Below are 16228 nucleotides of genomic sequence, written 5' to 3'. Positions count from 1 at the left end.
TGTGTACGGCCCAGTATATCACTGGGGCCAAGCTTCCTGCCATCCAGGACCTCTATACCAGGCTGTGTCATAGGAAGGCCCTAAAAATGGTCAAAGAATCCTGCCACCCTAGTCATAGACTGTTCTCTCTGCTACCGTACGGCAAGCGGCTCCAAGTCGAGGTCCAAGTGGCATTTTCTACCCCTAAGCCACAAGACTACTGAACATCTAATCAAATGGCTACCTAGACTAGTCACTTTAATAACTCTATGCACATGTATATATTACATCAATTACCTTGACTAACTGGTGCCCCCACACATTGACTCTGTACCAGTACCCCCTGTATATAGCCTAGCTATTGTTATTTTACTGCTGTTATTTGTTACTTAATTTCTTATTTTTTTTAGCTATTTTTCTTAAAACTGCATTGTTGGTTAAGGGCTTGTAAGTAAGCATTTCACTGTAAGGTCTATCTATACCTGTGACAAATACAATTTGATTTGATATCACAACAAGCACCAGGAGACTACACAGAAAGATTTTGAACAGGCATAGGGGTGATAATTTACTCCAATTCGATATACAACACAAAAACCTACGTATAATATCCCTCCTAGGATGTCGAAAAGCCCCTCCACGATTACCATGCCTTTCAACCCGAGAGTCGTTAAATCCAGATTCAAATCCACTTCCTGTTTGGCCAGATAAGTTTCCACAACATCCTGGTCCTAAGACCCACAACATCCTGGTCCTGGTTCCCTTGAACCTAATCAATGAAGGACCGTGGGTAATGGATCCACCGTGTATCCTGTGTCGGTGGGTGAGTCTGACAGGGTGATATCATCGCCCATCATGTTCCTGTTACTTGTCAGTCAGAACCCTACAGGAAGCATTATGCATCTCATTAATGTGTTCTCTGTCAACTTATCTGGTAAAAAAATAATAATAAAATGACAACTTCGTCTCAAAAAGGCCCAAACCCGACCATGATTTATTCCACAAAATCAGTTGGAGACAGTATAATGTGTTTTGTTTCACGCTCTACCGTACGTACGCTCAACTCAAAACAATAGGCACTATGGTGACTCGAGTCCAAGTCATGTGACTCGAGTCCAAGTCATGTGACTCGAGTCCACACCTCTGCTATCATCTGTGAGTCCTGCCGCAAGTTAATATGTAGTCTTTGATGAAGACAGCAGTGTCCCCTTATCACACGCACACACACAAACACACACATCATTAGAAACAACAGATCATTTGTTGTGGAGATTGAGAGGAATGTCAGGGAAAAGAGTCAAAACAGATATTTTATTCCTTATCCGCCCAAAGGCACTCATTACCTGTCCCAAACTCCCTTGTAGTAAAAACATTGATTCTTCTGAGGATTCTGTTTGAGATGAGTTTATCCTATTTAATGCCTGCACCATGTCTCATAGAAGATCCTCCTAACCTTGAAATGACAAGTCGTGTTTGGGTTGATTTCTACGCTTGGCACCATATAAGACACATTTTATACTCTCCCTTTTTTTGTTAAGCAAGGAGTCATGCTGAGACCACGGCCTCTTTCACAAAACATGAAAAGCAAAACACAATCCTATGAAACAAACATATTCTTCAGTATACGGCTCTGCAACATCCACCTGAATTGCCCAATAGGCACCAACTCCACCAACTTGAAGGAGTTTCCACGGGGTGATAGGTGCAAAAAAAAAAAAAAAAAAAAAAAAGCAGTTGCAGATCAAAAGGATCTCCAGCTTAGCCATTCCTGAGTCCGGGTCTGGTAACTTACACGTCTTAAGGTTAACAATGAGGTATGACGGAAGTTTTTGGAAGAGGGCTTCATAGACAAAAAAAGAGCGCAATGCGTTGATCTACAAGACATCATAGAGGGCCAGCTTACATTCCGATACAAAATGCAATGATGTGTACTGAACCCTATTGCCCGTAATAAAGAAGACACCATACAAGACATCTAACAACCAGCTGAGACTGTGCAGATAAGCTAGGTTGGAGTGAAATCGAACAAGCACTTGCTTTTGAATGGCAACAACTCCCTGTTCTTTTCCAATGATTTCTAATATAACATCACATAACAGTTTATATTATTTACTTGCATTGAATTAGCGTACGTAAACACATGTGGTTTTAAAGTGGAAGGCACCGCAGTGTTGAGCACTCTCAGAATCCGACATCAATCACGTATTGGCTCTCTGCCATGGGACACAACTGTAACCCATCATAGAGGTCTGACACTTTACAGTGAACAGTGCATGTTCCACTGTGTCAACTCTCCCTTCATTCTGAGAAGGATCTGACAGCTACATTCCTTTCAGACCCTGTGTGGAGATGGAAGAGGTGAAGTTAAACAAGTCTACAGTAGGACAGGAATAGTATAATATAGGCTACAGTCTGATGCTGTATATGACCTTTAGTCTAAGGGAGTATGTATGAATACTATGAGTATATATATATACAGTATATATATATATATATGTATAAACAGAGACCCAGTTGAGTCACAGAAAATACTGTACATCTTGTCTGTGACTCAATTGGTTGATAATGTATGCTATGGAGGTTTAACTCCCAGCTAATGAGCACTGCTTCGTCTCTGTAGCGATCGTGACCTTCCAGTTCATTGTCCTATCACCAACCATTTGACCTCTGACCTTCTCCATGGCCGATGGTTGATTTAAAAAACGTTCTTGTGACGCGTTACTGATAGCACATGTGTATGATGAGAAACCTAATTTGAGCCTGGTTCTGGTTGTAGGCTATAGAATATCAAACCTAGTTCATTCTTCTCCCTTCCTTGGTTGGCTTGTGATTGTCTAACCCGGAGGGTATTGGGAGAGATGTGCATCGTTGCTAAATTTATCGGCCAGAGGAATGTGCTCCTGTATAATCTCCTGAGACCCATGCTAGCGTGCCCGTATGTGTGTTTGTTTGTTCAAGCCTGTGTTTATATTTGTGTGTTTGTTTGTGCGCGTGTACCTGCATGTGTGCCTGTTTGCGTGTGTATATAAACAGCGTGTGTTTACACACTTACAAGAGAGATCTCATTCTCATAAAAAAATAAGTGTGTACGTGTCATGCATACATCTGTATGTGTGTGTGTGTGTTTTTGTGTGTGTGTATGTGTGTGTGTGTGTGTGTGTGTGTGTGTGTGTGTGTGTGTGTGTGTGTGTGTGTGTGTGTGTGTGTGTGTGTGTGTGTGTGTGTGTGTGTGTGTGTGTGTGTGTGTGTGTGTGTGTGTGTGTGTGTGTGTGTGTGTGCATGCATGCAAATTATGCTATTGCATGTGTGTGTGTGTGTGTGTGTGTGTGTGTGTGTGTGTGTGTGTGTGTGTGTGTGTGTGTGTGTGTGTGTGTGTGTGTGTGTGTGTGTGTGTGTGTGTGTGTGTGTGTGTGTGTGTGTGTGCGTGCGTGCGTGCGCGTGCGCGTGCGCGTGCGCGTGCGCGTATAGCACCACGGTCCTACAACACGGTTGAAGACTAATCTCCCTGATACCACCATGCATGTAAGATAATGCTGGTGAGCTTGAAATGCCTCAGGGCTTATCATCCTCACGCTGCTTTCACGCTCATTGGCCTTTTGTTGAGTCCCTCCCTCCCTCACATTCTCACACACATACACACACACTCGCACATACACACACGTGCATACACACACACACAGTTTTTCATTGTAGCTGTTACTAGCTGTCATATGTGTTGAGGCTCTGTAACAACAACAACAACCATGTATTCAGAATGACTAATGTATTCAGCAGTGCCTCAACAGGATTACTCATATGTCACTACCTGCAGGGCAGGCAATGTGCTGCTGTGCTGCTCTGCTGTAGTATTCGGTGTGTGTCTCACTTGTGAAGTAGAGGCAGAAGATGAGGATTACAGCTGCTGATGTGCTAAGTGATAATGGCAACGTATGTTGATCCTGTTTGATTATTTACTTATTTGCTTAGTGGATAGAAAAAAAATAACATGCGGGGAGGATGGGAGGAGAGGAAGTGGACAAAACAAAATCTCTTACTCACTTTGCCATTCTGACTTACTGAATTCCACACTCGCCCACACACATGCATGCACACACACGCTGTTATTATTTTGCCTCAGACACAAACTGACAGACAAGGCTGCATCCCTCCAGGCTTCCTGCTCCTCCTCTCCTCACCTTCTCACTGAATGATATACACCTGTGACCATAGAGTGGGAGCCAGGAAGAAGGATCCTGTCAACGTCTGTCAGGTAGACGTCCTGCTGTGACTAAAAGGTCACGCTCAGGTGCTTTCACACATAAATTCCCTCAGTTACTGAAACGGGCTCACACACACACGCACGCACGCCCACACATACAAAACTACACACACATACATACCTATGCACACATGCAACTCCACATACACACGCACAGGTCTGCAGAGGTGCACGCAAGCATACATTCACGAAATTCACAAGCTGCTGTATAAGGCTTGCAGACCTGGCTGCTTTTCCTCCACAATAAGCACTCAAGGGTTTCGGCCCCACTTCTCTTATTCCATCTTTAAATAGGATGCAGATACTAGTCATGTTTCATTTGGCTTCCTATGCACTGCAGCACAGGTGGAAAAGCCTTAAAGGGGAAGGATACTTTTTCTACCCTCAGCACCGACTCAGTACTGTAGTTACACTGCCTAAACCCTTTAAACATAATCTCTCTGCTTATGTTATTCTTTTTTACAGTGCTCCTCATTAAAGGGGCAAGAGGACCTGAATCCAGACGCTTTAGTGGGCCCCTAGTATTTTGAAGAGCCATCAGGAGCACATGGTTACTCCAGTCAAGACTCTGATTCATCTTGATTGGACATTTAAAAGTTTAGTGGGGCCGAAATCCTTCAGTTTTAAGATCCACTCGGGAGATGTGAATTGTGGTTTCTTAAAAAGGCCTTGAGTGCAGCTTGATAATGAGATCATACAGAATTACCTTTAGTAAAATTGTTTGGAGGTAAGCCACAGATACTCTGACAACAGTAGGGGTGGTATGTACTCTCTTAGAGCAACCTCATATACTGTACTGTATTTGTTCAGTATTCCTGTTACTCCAGATCAAACATACAATATCTGGGTCATATCTTAGTAAGAGTATTTGTTTTTTAAATACAAATTTGAAGGGGTAGATCATCTTTAATATTGGAGATAGATTGTAGCTTCTGTCAATGTAATTGTCTGCATAATTTCCAATCCTCCATTTTTATTTTTTTGTAAATATATACAGTGGAAGTCAGATGTTTACGTACACTTAGGTTGGACTCATTAAAACGGGATTTTCAACCACTCCACAAATTTCTTGTTAACAAACTATAGTTTTGGCAAGTCGGTTAGGACATCTACTTTGTGCATGACACAAGTCATTTTTCCAACTATTGTTAACAGGCAGATTATTTCACTTACAATTCACTGTATCACAATTCCAGTGGGTCAGAAGTTTACATACACTAAGTTGACTGTGCTTTTAAACAGCTTGGAAAATTCCAGAAAATGATGTCATGGCTTTAGAAGCTCCTGATAGAATCATTTACATAATTTGAGTCAATTGGAGGTGTACCAGTGGATGTATTTCAAGGCCTACCTTCAAACTCAGTGCCTCTTTGCTTGACATCATGGGGAAATCAAAAGAAATCAACCAAGACCTCAGAAAAACAATTGTAGACCTCCACAAGTCTGGTTCAGCCTTGGGAGAAATTACCAAACCCCTGAAGGTACCATGTTCATCTGTACAAACAATAGTACGCAAGTATAAACACCATGGGACCACACAGCCATCATTACCGCTAAGGAAGGAGAAGCGTTCTGTCTCCGAGAGATGAATATACAATTGGCGAAAAGTGCAAATCAATCCCAGAACAACAGCAAATGACCATGTGAAGATGCTGGAGGAAACAGGTACAAAAGTATCTATATCCACAGTAAAACGAGTCCTATATCGACATAACCTGAAAGGCCGCTCAGCAAGGAAGAAGTCACTGCTCCAAAACCGCCATAAAAAGCCAGACAACAGTTTGCAACTGCACATGGGGACAAAGATCGTACCTTTTGGAGAAATGTCCTCTGGTCTGATGAAACAATAATATAACTGTTTGGCCATAATGACCATTGTTATGTTTGGAGGAAAAAGGGGGAGGCTTGCAAGCCGAAGAACACCATCCCAACCGAGAAGCACGGGGGTGGCAGCATCATGTTGTGGGGGTGCTTTGCTGCCGGAGGGACTGTTGCACTTCACAAAATAGATGGCATCATGAGGAGGAAAATTATGTGGATATATTGAAGCAACATCATGAGACATCAGTCAGGAAGTTAAAGCTTGGTCGCAAATGGGTCTTCCAAATGGACAATGACCCCAAGCATACTTCCAACGTTGTAGCAAAATGGATTAAGGACAACAAAGTCAAGGTATTGGAGTGGCCATCACAAAGCCGTGACCTCAATCCTATAGAAAGTTTGTGGGCAGAACTGAAAAAGCGTGTATGAGCAAGGAGGTCTACAAACCTGACTCAGTTACACCAGCTCTGTCAGGAGGAATGGGCCAAAATTCACCCAACTTATTGTGGGAAGCTTGTGGAAGGCTAACCCGAAACGTATGACCCAAGTTAAACAATTTAAGGGCAATGCTACCAAATACTAATTGAGTGTATGCAAACTTCTGACTCACTGGGAATGTGATAAAATAAATAAAAGCTGAATTAAATCATTCTCTCTACTATTATTGTGACACTTCACATTCTTACAATAAAGTGGTGATCCTAACTGACCTAAGACAGGGAATCTTTACTCGGATTAAAAGTCAGAAATTGTGAAAAACTTAGTTTAAATATATTTGGCTAAGGTGTAAGCTTCCGACTTCAACTGTAACTATAGGCATAAAGAGCCTTCTAGTGTGGTAGGAAGGATTCCTCGTCAAAAACAAAGACGGTAACACTTTACACTAACTTGCCCTATACCTGTGTGGTAACGCTGTAATTACAGTAGCAACACTGCACTAAGTTTTTTAGCTTCAAAAATAGAGAACTGCTGTGTCATTGAGACACACATATCTTCAATAGTTTCTGGTCGTGTTTCCAGATGTGCAATTTAACTCTTCAGTCCACTCATTCCTGTGGAACAAGCATGGCCAGAACAGTACACGCTGCTATTTTATATTCAGGAGTAGCAAACCAAAGAAAAAACTAAAGCAGAAATATTTATTTGGAACAATTGACTATAAAACAATGAATGTGTATTCAACACAGCTGTTGCAGTGCACAGTCATTTCAATACATACCAAATAGCCCATGGGTATGGGAACCGGGAACAGTGTTAATGCACAGTGTTTTCAGATGTGGATAATGGCGGTAATATGTGCTCATGCCTCCTGCTCCTCCCATTGTTTTTTTGGGCAGAAAACAACAGTGAGTGTGAGTCTCCCTCCACTGCGCTACACTGTGGCTGGATGTTAATTACAATGATAATGGCTCCTATCTGCCAGCTGCCAAACCACAGCCTGTTTTTTATTTCAGTTTTTCATTTCGTGAAGCAGGCGTGGGAGGACAGCCTGATAGGGGCTGTTGTTGTTATTTTCCGCTGCGAACAACAGTTGCATTGATAGGAATGAGTCCTAATTAAAATACTTTTATTAATCATGCAAATTGCCGCCGCCTCGAAAAAGATGCTGCTTTCACAGACTGGCAACAGCGATGACAGCCACTCCCAGCTCCCCTCTATAGCACTGCAAGCCAGTGCTGTGATGGCAGGAGCCCATAGGCATGCCGTGATGGTGATTATGGATGCTTTGCCTGTTATTCTCTAATGCAGAGTGGAAGTTTCTTTCAGAGTGTGCCTCCAGTTCAGTCAGTGATTGCAGCAGAGGTGTTTGCTCGCTGTCTAGACTGGGGGCGTGATAATAATGGATTAACAGCATTTATAGCCAAGCGCTTTCCACTGGGTCTCCAAAGCACTTTACATCACATGGGGGAGCTGACCCCATCCACCACCTGGTTGGAATAGCTAAACAAATCATTAGTCATAACACACCCAATACTGTCAAATGTAACCTTCATTTAACTAGGCAAGTAAGTTAACAACAAATTCTTATTTTACAATGACATCACGGCCATAGTTCAAAGTCAAACCCTCCCCAAACCCGGACGGCGCTCGGCCAATTGTGTGCAGCCCTATGGGACTCCCAATCATGGCCGGTTGGGATCCAGCCCGGGATCGAACCAGGGTCTGTACTGACGCCTCTAGCACTGAGATGCAGTGCATTAGACCGCTGCACCACTCTGGAGCCCGAATGGAGACTCTTTGGTCTTCAACATAAGTTATTGTGTTTGTCGCGGGAAGAGAAGCAACAGTTGGCCAGTGGACTAATAGTGGCACAACTACAGCACTGCGTCAACCACACATTCAGACAATCTGTTCCAAGTTGCCTCTTCCTTCAGCCTCTCTCTGTGAAAACAGTCTTATTGAACAGCCCTCAAAACTCCCGCAATCCACTGTCCTTCCACTCTCATATTCAACCAAGCACACTGACATCGCACTGTCCAAGGTACATTTAATTAACTAATGCCAATCTCCAACAATGGTGAGTGCTCCTGCTGGGGCTAATGTGTCTGTGATAGATACTATAAAGGCCTCATCTGCCCAACCAATCCGGACACAATTAAGACAGTAATTGTCCGCAGACACAGCGAACAGAATAGCCCCACTCCGGAAATGAAGCTACTTTTGAAAGCATAAAGAAACAGAGAGAGAGGTCTTCATGCGACGCTAGCTGCTATCTCCTCACAGGCAGGGAGTAATATTCCTCACCATGGCAACAAAATGGAGGCCTTTCGTCATGCTTAACCAGCCATGGTAATCTGGGGAAACTTGGGGAAACTTCCGCCGCACCTTCAATAATCATAGGGAAATTCAGCTTTTTGTGTCATTTTGTGCCGTCATATGACTTGTACAGGCAGGAGAGATGATTGTGTCGAGTCCTCCATGTGTAAGCTGAATGAGGCAGCTAGTCTCCTACTATCTGGTGCATTATGAGTTTGGGAACAGACTCATTCACGACTGGGTTTTAAAGTAAAGCCCCTGCTGCTGACAGAAAGATATTGCTCAATCTGTTCCAAAAACAGGGCAGTAAATCTAATGGGACTGGGAGCTCACCAAGATCCACACAACTGTTGGGTATTGTCAGGGGCGGACTAGGACCAAAATTGGCCCTGGCATTTCTAACACATTGGACCATTGCATTCATTGAGTCCCCAATTATTAACCAGATAATGATCATTTTGCACAGACACAAACAAGATATATTTAGACAGGCAGACGAGGCTAAAACCATGCCAGCACATCCGGCATTTGCCCGAAATGCCAGATGGCCAGTCCGCCCCTGGGTATTGTTGTGAAGTCTGGTCTAGAAGTAGAACAAATCCCTGTCCTCACCCCAACCCCAGAGGTTTAGGCAAAATGGTTAGGTCTTACCATAAACACAGTATTTAATTAACAGCTAACACAAGCCAAAATGTTAATGTATCGTCTGTATCGCCTTTCTATTGGACTACCACTCAGGATGTATTTACTGCAATGCATTTCATTGCACAGTTCACACAGTATCCTGTGCATATATGATGAATAAACTTTGATTTGACTACCAGAGTAGTAGCCTTGCAGGGGCACTGCACTGCTGCTGATCGTGCCCTCCAACCTCTCTGTGGGTGTGTGTGTATGTGTCTCACAGGGGTTAGGATAAAGGAAAGAGATCAATCTCAGTGTCTCTGTGATAATTGAAAAAGTAATTTTCTTCTTCATTCACATCTCACATGGCCTTTCCATCACTTCCCAAACAGTGAGAAGCCTTGAATTTTGACCACAATTAGATGCCAACGTAAGAGGAATGTACATTCCTAAGTAGATAGCTCAAAGAAAATCCTCATAACTTCACCCACACGGTCACATTTGGCATTAAAGCCCCTTAAAACGAACGGAAATGGTTTTGAACGTTCACTAAATAATGAAGTCGGACAGAGACAATATGAATGGCATCGTTTGTTTTCTGAGACACTCCATCGTGCTGTTGTTTGTGTTTATTTGAACCCATTATGAAGTGTGCTTCCCTTTAAATCACTTTCTCATTTATTCAGAGAAACATGTCAAGTAGCAAAACAATCAATGTCTCAGCAGATAACTCGCAATTAAATGAGAAGGAAGTCACAAGGTCGAGCACAGTTCTTAGATGGGCACCCCAGTGTGAAATTGGTTGAGTTCATTTTCTCAATCCAAGTCGCTGTCATGGGCCAACCCACACAAATACACTATATATACAAAGGTATGTGGACACCATGCAAGGGGAAACATGTAGGAGCAACAACGGCTCAGACACAAAATGGTAGGCCACACAAGCTCACAGAACGGGACTGTCAAGTGCTGAAGCGTGTAATTAGTAAAAATAGTTTGTCCTCGGTTGCAACACTCACTACCAAATTCCAAACTGCCTCTGGAAGCAACGTCAGCACAATAACTGTTCGTCGGGATCTTCATGAAGTGGGTTTCCATGGCCGAGCAGCCACACACAAACCTAAGATCACCATGTGCAATGGCCAAGCGTCGGCAGCAGTGGATTAAAGCTCGCCTCCATTGGACTTTGGAGCAGTGGAAATACGTTCCTTGGAGTGATGAATCAAGATTCACCATCTGTCAGTCCGACGGACGAATCTGGGTTTGGAGGATGCCAGGAGAAAGCAACCTGCCCTAATGCATAGTGCCAACTGTAAAGTTTGGTGGAGGAGGAATAATGGCATGGGGCAGTTTTTCATGGTTCGGGCTAGTCCCCTTAGTTCCAGTGAAGGGAAATTTTAACGCGACAGCATTCAATGACATTCTAGATGATTATGTGCTTCAAACTTTGTGGCAACCATTTCGGGAAGGCCCTTTCCTGTTTCAGCATGGCAATGTCCCCATGCACAAACCGAGATCCATACAGAAATGGTTTGTCGAGATCGATGTGGAAGAACTTGACTGGCCTGCACAGAGCCCTGAACTCAACCCCATCGAATCGGAACGCCGACTGCGAGCAATGCCTAATCGCCCAACATCAGTGCCGACCTCCCTAATGATCTTGTGGCTGAATGGAAGCAAGTCCCTGCAGCAATGTTCCAACATCTAGTGGAAAGCCTTCCCAGAATACTGAAGGCTGTTATAACAGCAAAGAAGGAACCAACTCCATGTTAATGCCCATGATTTTAGAATGAATGTTTGACGAGCAGGTGTCCACATACATTTGGTCATGTTGTATATGTTCTCACAGATTGTGGATTTCTCTTCCAGCACACTAGCTGCAAACCTTTTATTCTTCTAATTCAACTATTCTTCTTCATATTAGCCACACAAAAGACTGATTGATTCATGGTCATTTTGTGACTAGATCTCAAACATGTGTTGTCATATTTTCAGAAATATGTCCAAATATCATGACAGATGCCTGATAGACAAACCAAAATGGTTACTCGTACACCATGTGAAGAAGTGTCAGGTCAGGAGAGGACTGAATCCAACCTCTTAGATATTTTTTTAACCTTTATTTAAATAGGCAAGTCAGTTAAGAACAAATTCTTATTTTCAATGACGGCCTGGGAACAGTGGGTTAACTGCCTGTTCAGGGGCAGAACGACAGATTTGTACCTTGTCAGCTCGGGGATTTTAACTTGCAACCTTCCGGTTACTAGTCCAACGCTCTAACCACTAGGCTACCCGCTTTGGGGCGGCAGGGTATAGCCGTCATAGAGAACAGAGACTTGTCACTGGAGTTTTTCTTTCACACATTCTGCCTTGTGTGGTGAGCTGGTGGTTTGTGGGCCAGTTGGATAGGCCCTAAGTGTTTTTCAGTGTACAGTATGTTCTCTGGTCAATGAAGTGGAACACATGATAGGAACACATACATGGAGTATGAAGGTGGGTGCAGAAAGACAGGTTAGACTGACATTGGGTGTCCCTGGCCTAAACTGACCCGTCTGACCTCTGAGCTCTCTTAACCTACGCACACACATACACATATACACACTTGCATGCACACAACTACACAAACACTTATTTTTATTTGTTTATTTTTTTACCCTCTTTTACTCCCCAATTTCCTGATATCCAATTACAATCTTTTCTCGTCGCTGAGGCGAAGGTCGAGGCGAAGGCGAAGGTCGAGTCATGTGTCCTCCGAAACATGACCCGCCAAACCGCGCTGCTTAACACCCGCCAGCGTAACCCGGAAGCCAGCCGCACCAATGTGTCGAAAGAAACACCGTTCAACTGACAACCGAAGTCAGCCTGCAGGCGCCCGGCCCGCCTCAAGGAGTCGCTAGAGCACGAGGAGCCAAGTAAAGCCCCCTAGGCCAAACTCTCCCCTAACCCGGACAACGCTGAGCCAATTGTGCGCCGCCCTATGGGACTCCCAGTCACGGACGGTTGTGAACAAACCCGGGTCTGTAGTGACGTCTCAAGCACTGTGATGCAGTACCTTAGACCACTGGGTCACTCGAGAAGCCCTCACACACACTTCTAAGGCACATTCTGTATAAGACACACATTGATTCATTACTTTCACAATGCTTCTCTGTTGCCTCAGTGACAATCATACATCACAATCTTCAAGTGGAGAGGCTGGCTGAGTATAGTAGTTAAGAGGGATTATTTGGGCATAACTCTCTAATGAGGGCACTGAAAGTTTAATTCGATTAGATTTACATAAGAAGAGCTAAATGATATTGCCCACATGTTTCATTTGGGTGTAATTATGGTGGCAGGTTCTGGAGATGTATGGGTGATAGGAAAGCAGAAACTTCAATGTTGTCTTTTTTGCTTAGATTGAAAACAAGTAGGAATTATTACATTTGGTGAATTTCATATAAGATATTCTGTTTTTAAATTGTTCTTTAATGTCTCTTGATGATAGTTATTCCTTATGATGTATCACAATTGCGCAGGGAGAAACATAAAGGAGAGGACACATTTAGGCTATTCCTCACTCCAGAACGAATTTAAAATTGTTACCGATATTGCGCATACTTTTCAATTACCTTGTAATAACGCTCTATTTGTTGATTTAGCCAATGACCGTTTCAACGACCCGCCTATTGGGTCTCTCTTTGTGCCATGGGTGGAGACTCCAAGAAATTGACGTTGTCACTGAACCGTTGCTCAACTCATTCCCGACTTGCTTGGAACAGAGGGCTCCAGAACGAGCAGGCGAACACGGGGTTTAAGAAAAGTTTATGCTCGGAGTGCTGCGCGCAAGAAGGTCCTGAAACCGGCGATTTAATTGCGGAAGGTAACCAACCTGTCAACACATTGGCGTTCTGGGGCGTCGCTTCAGTCGTATGCTGTAACCTAGTGGAGTTTATTTGAGATAATGTCATGTTTTGTAGTGTTCGGAAAGCGAATGTTCTCTCTTCCGATCAAAGATATTCGAGCAACAGTGTTTTCTCCAACAAGATGCTGTGATGTGTTGTGAATAGTTATGGTAGCCTATTGATCAGATGTAGTTTATAGCATTATCAATACCACGTGACATTCCTTGCCAGCTACAGACACTGATATGCTCCCTCTGTGTCGTGTTTGTCTGGCATCTTTTATTGTGTCCGTGAATGTAGCCAGCCAACCTTCCTGACATTCATTCCTATGATACGTAGCAGATGAGCGTTTCAGTCTTGCCAGATGTGGTACATTTTGTTTCGGTGGAATAGGCTGGCTACACATTGAGCTATATAATTGTTACCAGAATTGTCTCACACTTCTGCAATATTGCTGTTTCTTTTGAATCGACATTCTTTGGCTGTGACATGGGTGTACGCAACAACCCGTCGGTGCTAGGAGAAACTTGACTGTTTATTGATAGCAACTCAGGAATAACGGTGCATGCACCTCTATCTCCAAATAGGGATGCATGCGAGTAGAATAGCCTAGGCATGACTAGTTTGGTATAAGTAGCCTAGACTATTGTTTTAGCTCATTCTAAAACATGAAAATCGCCCTGTTGTCAATTCACCAAATATGTGTGTGGTTATTGCAATATGCTCAGTCTTACCATACCGTATGCTACAGTTGTGTCCTCATGTGCGTTGTGCGTGACCACCCTGACGATGCCGTCACGGTCATTGAAATTACAGTAGAAGTTATTTTGTAGTGGTGTTTGTTGTGAAAATCGATATGTGAGTGAGTCGCATAAGTGCCACACCTATATAAAATTCTCTCACACGAGGACTCATGGTGAGCGTCAGTCATGTTTCCAAATTGTAGACTAGGCTACGTGTAAAAGGGATTGGAGTTCTTGCTCTTAGGGAAAATCAATGTTTAACTTTCTGTTTCGGAGTCAGGGTTGCCAGGTCTTAATAACATTTGTAGCCCAATGACCCCTCAAAACTCGCAGAAAAAGCCTGAAAACGAGCACATTTTTCTTCAGAGCAAGACAGGAGTTGCCACATTTATACAATAAACCCTTTTACCATACCAATAATTATTGCAATTGTAATTAATGAATACGATATGTTGCAAGAGAACAGACAAGTTGCCCTTATTAAACTAGCCAAATCATTTTCCATCAATGAATGTCGATGTAACTTGTTTGACTGCTATGATTAAGCACAAGGGTGTATGGTATATGGCCAATATACCACAGCTAACAGGCTGACTACACTACTCGCGTTTCAAAATACATTTAGAAATCTACATTATTCAATTATTGCACCCATACTGCTCGCGCATGCCAACGAGTGTCTGCGTTGCCAAGGGCTAAAATAGAAGTCAGTTCTATTTGTGAGGCAGATCCCTTTGCAAGTCCTGCCTCTCCCATCTCCTCATTGGTTTATAGAAGCAGGTACCTATGTGCCATCTGCTCATTGGTTATACCCACGTGGGTGACTGAAAGATGAACGAGGTCAGTGGCGGTAATGCACCTAATTTATGAAAGTTGCCAATCGCAATATAAAGTCAAGATAAGAAAAAGCCTAGGAGGAGAGATGACGAGAAACGATTCGGTTGACCGTTTTATGTCTGGATTCATTTTCGGAGTAGAGGACCTTGTGCATTTAGGTAAAATAACAACTCAATGTTTATATCCCAGGACAAATTAGCTAGCAACAGCAATCTAGCTAAATAGGACAAATTAGCTAGCAAGTGCAAGCCAGCTAGCTAAATTGCCATAAATGTTTAATGCTTTTCGACCAGTTCCCAAATTAATGTAATTGGTTCAGAGTTTGTTTTGATATTTTAACCTGCGTGTCGTGATCGCGTTTGGTGTAGGGGGACAAAATTAATTTATGCACGATGGCGTACGTGCGCAGCCCGTTTGGGTTCCGTGTAAGGGCTGTTCTTTAGCACGATGCGACACAGAGTGCCTGGATACAGCCTTTAGCCTACCATCAGTTATAAATGGCTCATTTACGAGATTGACTTGTTGTCATTTCAATAGGCATAGGCTACAGACTAAAATCTGGGTTTATGATTGTAATTCAACTTTGCCATGGTTTGCTTAGATACAGCTAGCCTATTGCCCCTGATAGGCCTACATATTATTTCAGATAGTTTACAGTAACCTGGCCATGATATAAGCAATATGTAAATTGAACATTTTAGCAGCTTGCTTTAATTCAAATTAACATACTAATTTATTCAACATTAATAGCTTGGCGATTTCGAAGTAAGGAGTGCTTGTGTTTCCCAATAGCCTGCTGGAATAGGCTACTGAGTTCATAATTTCAATCACTGAATTAAATACTAATAATATGTATATGATCTGAACTGCATGTCAACAACAGCCAGTATTTTTTTTAACCTGTAGCCTAATCTGACTGACTGTTACAGTCAATATAATGCGTTCGGCAATTGCGATAGAGCTTTTATAACTTCCAAGTTAATGAACTAAACATGGCCATTTAATAATTGCATAATAACACAAGGTTACAAAAACAAAACACTGAAGTTATAGGCTATTTATTAAATCTGTTTGCCAGCTCCAGGTAGGCTACACAATGGTAGCCTGCAGTAGCCTACAATGGCATATAAATTAATAGGCTACTTGATGGCCAACAGATGCAAATGTATCATTCTCCACATTTAATGTCAGTTTCATTGAGGATTTTTCCCCATAACAGAAGCACACCTGGGAGTTCCATAACTTCCACTTCAAATGTCCACTTACCCATAAATGACAAGTTAAAGAGCCTACCTACAACTGGTAAAAAGTTGTCACAATGTGCA

The 16228-nt window shown here is 42.9% G+C and overlaps 1 protein-coding gene across 1 annotated transcript in view; it reads left to right on the top strand.

Moving 5' to 3' along the window:
- The first annotated feature begins 13135 nt into the window (after nucleotides 1-13135).
- The window catches only part of LOC118384445 (junction plakoglobin-like), a 61535-nt gene continuing 58442 nt past the window's right edge, over nucleotides 13136-16228 (top strand). The window contains exon 1 of the mRNA XM_052518643.1: nucleotides 13136-13301. The gene's annotated coding sequence lies outside the window, so the exon portion shown is untranslated. The remainder of the gene's footprint in view (nucleotides 13302-16228) is intronic.

Source organism: Oncorhynchus keta, chromosome 5 (assembly GCF_023373465.1).
Source record: "Oncorhynchus keta strain PuntledgeMale-10-30-2019 chromosome 5, Oket_V2, whole genome shotgun sequence".
NCBI lineage: Eukaryota > Metazoa > Chordata > Actinopteri > Salmoniformes > Salmonidae > Oncorhynchus > Oncorhynchus keta.
The sequence above is the reverse complement of the archived record's forward strand: the minus strand, read 5'-3'. Positions and strand labels throughout refer to the sequence as shown.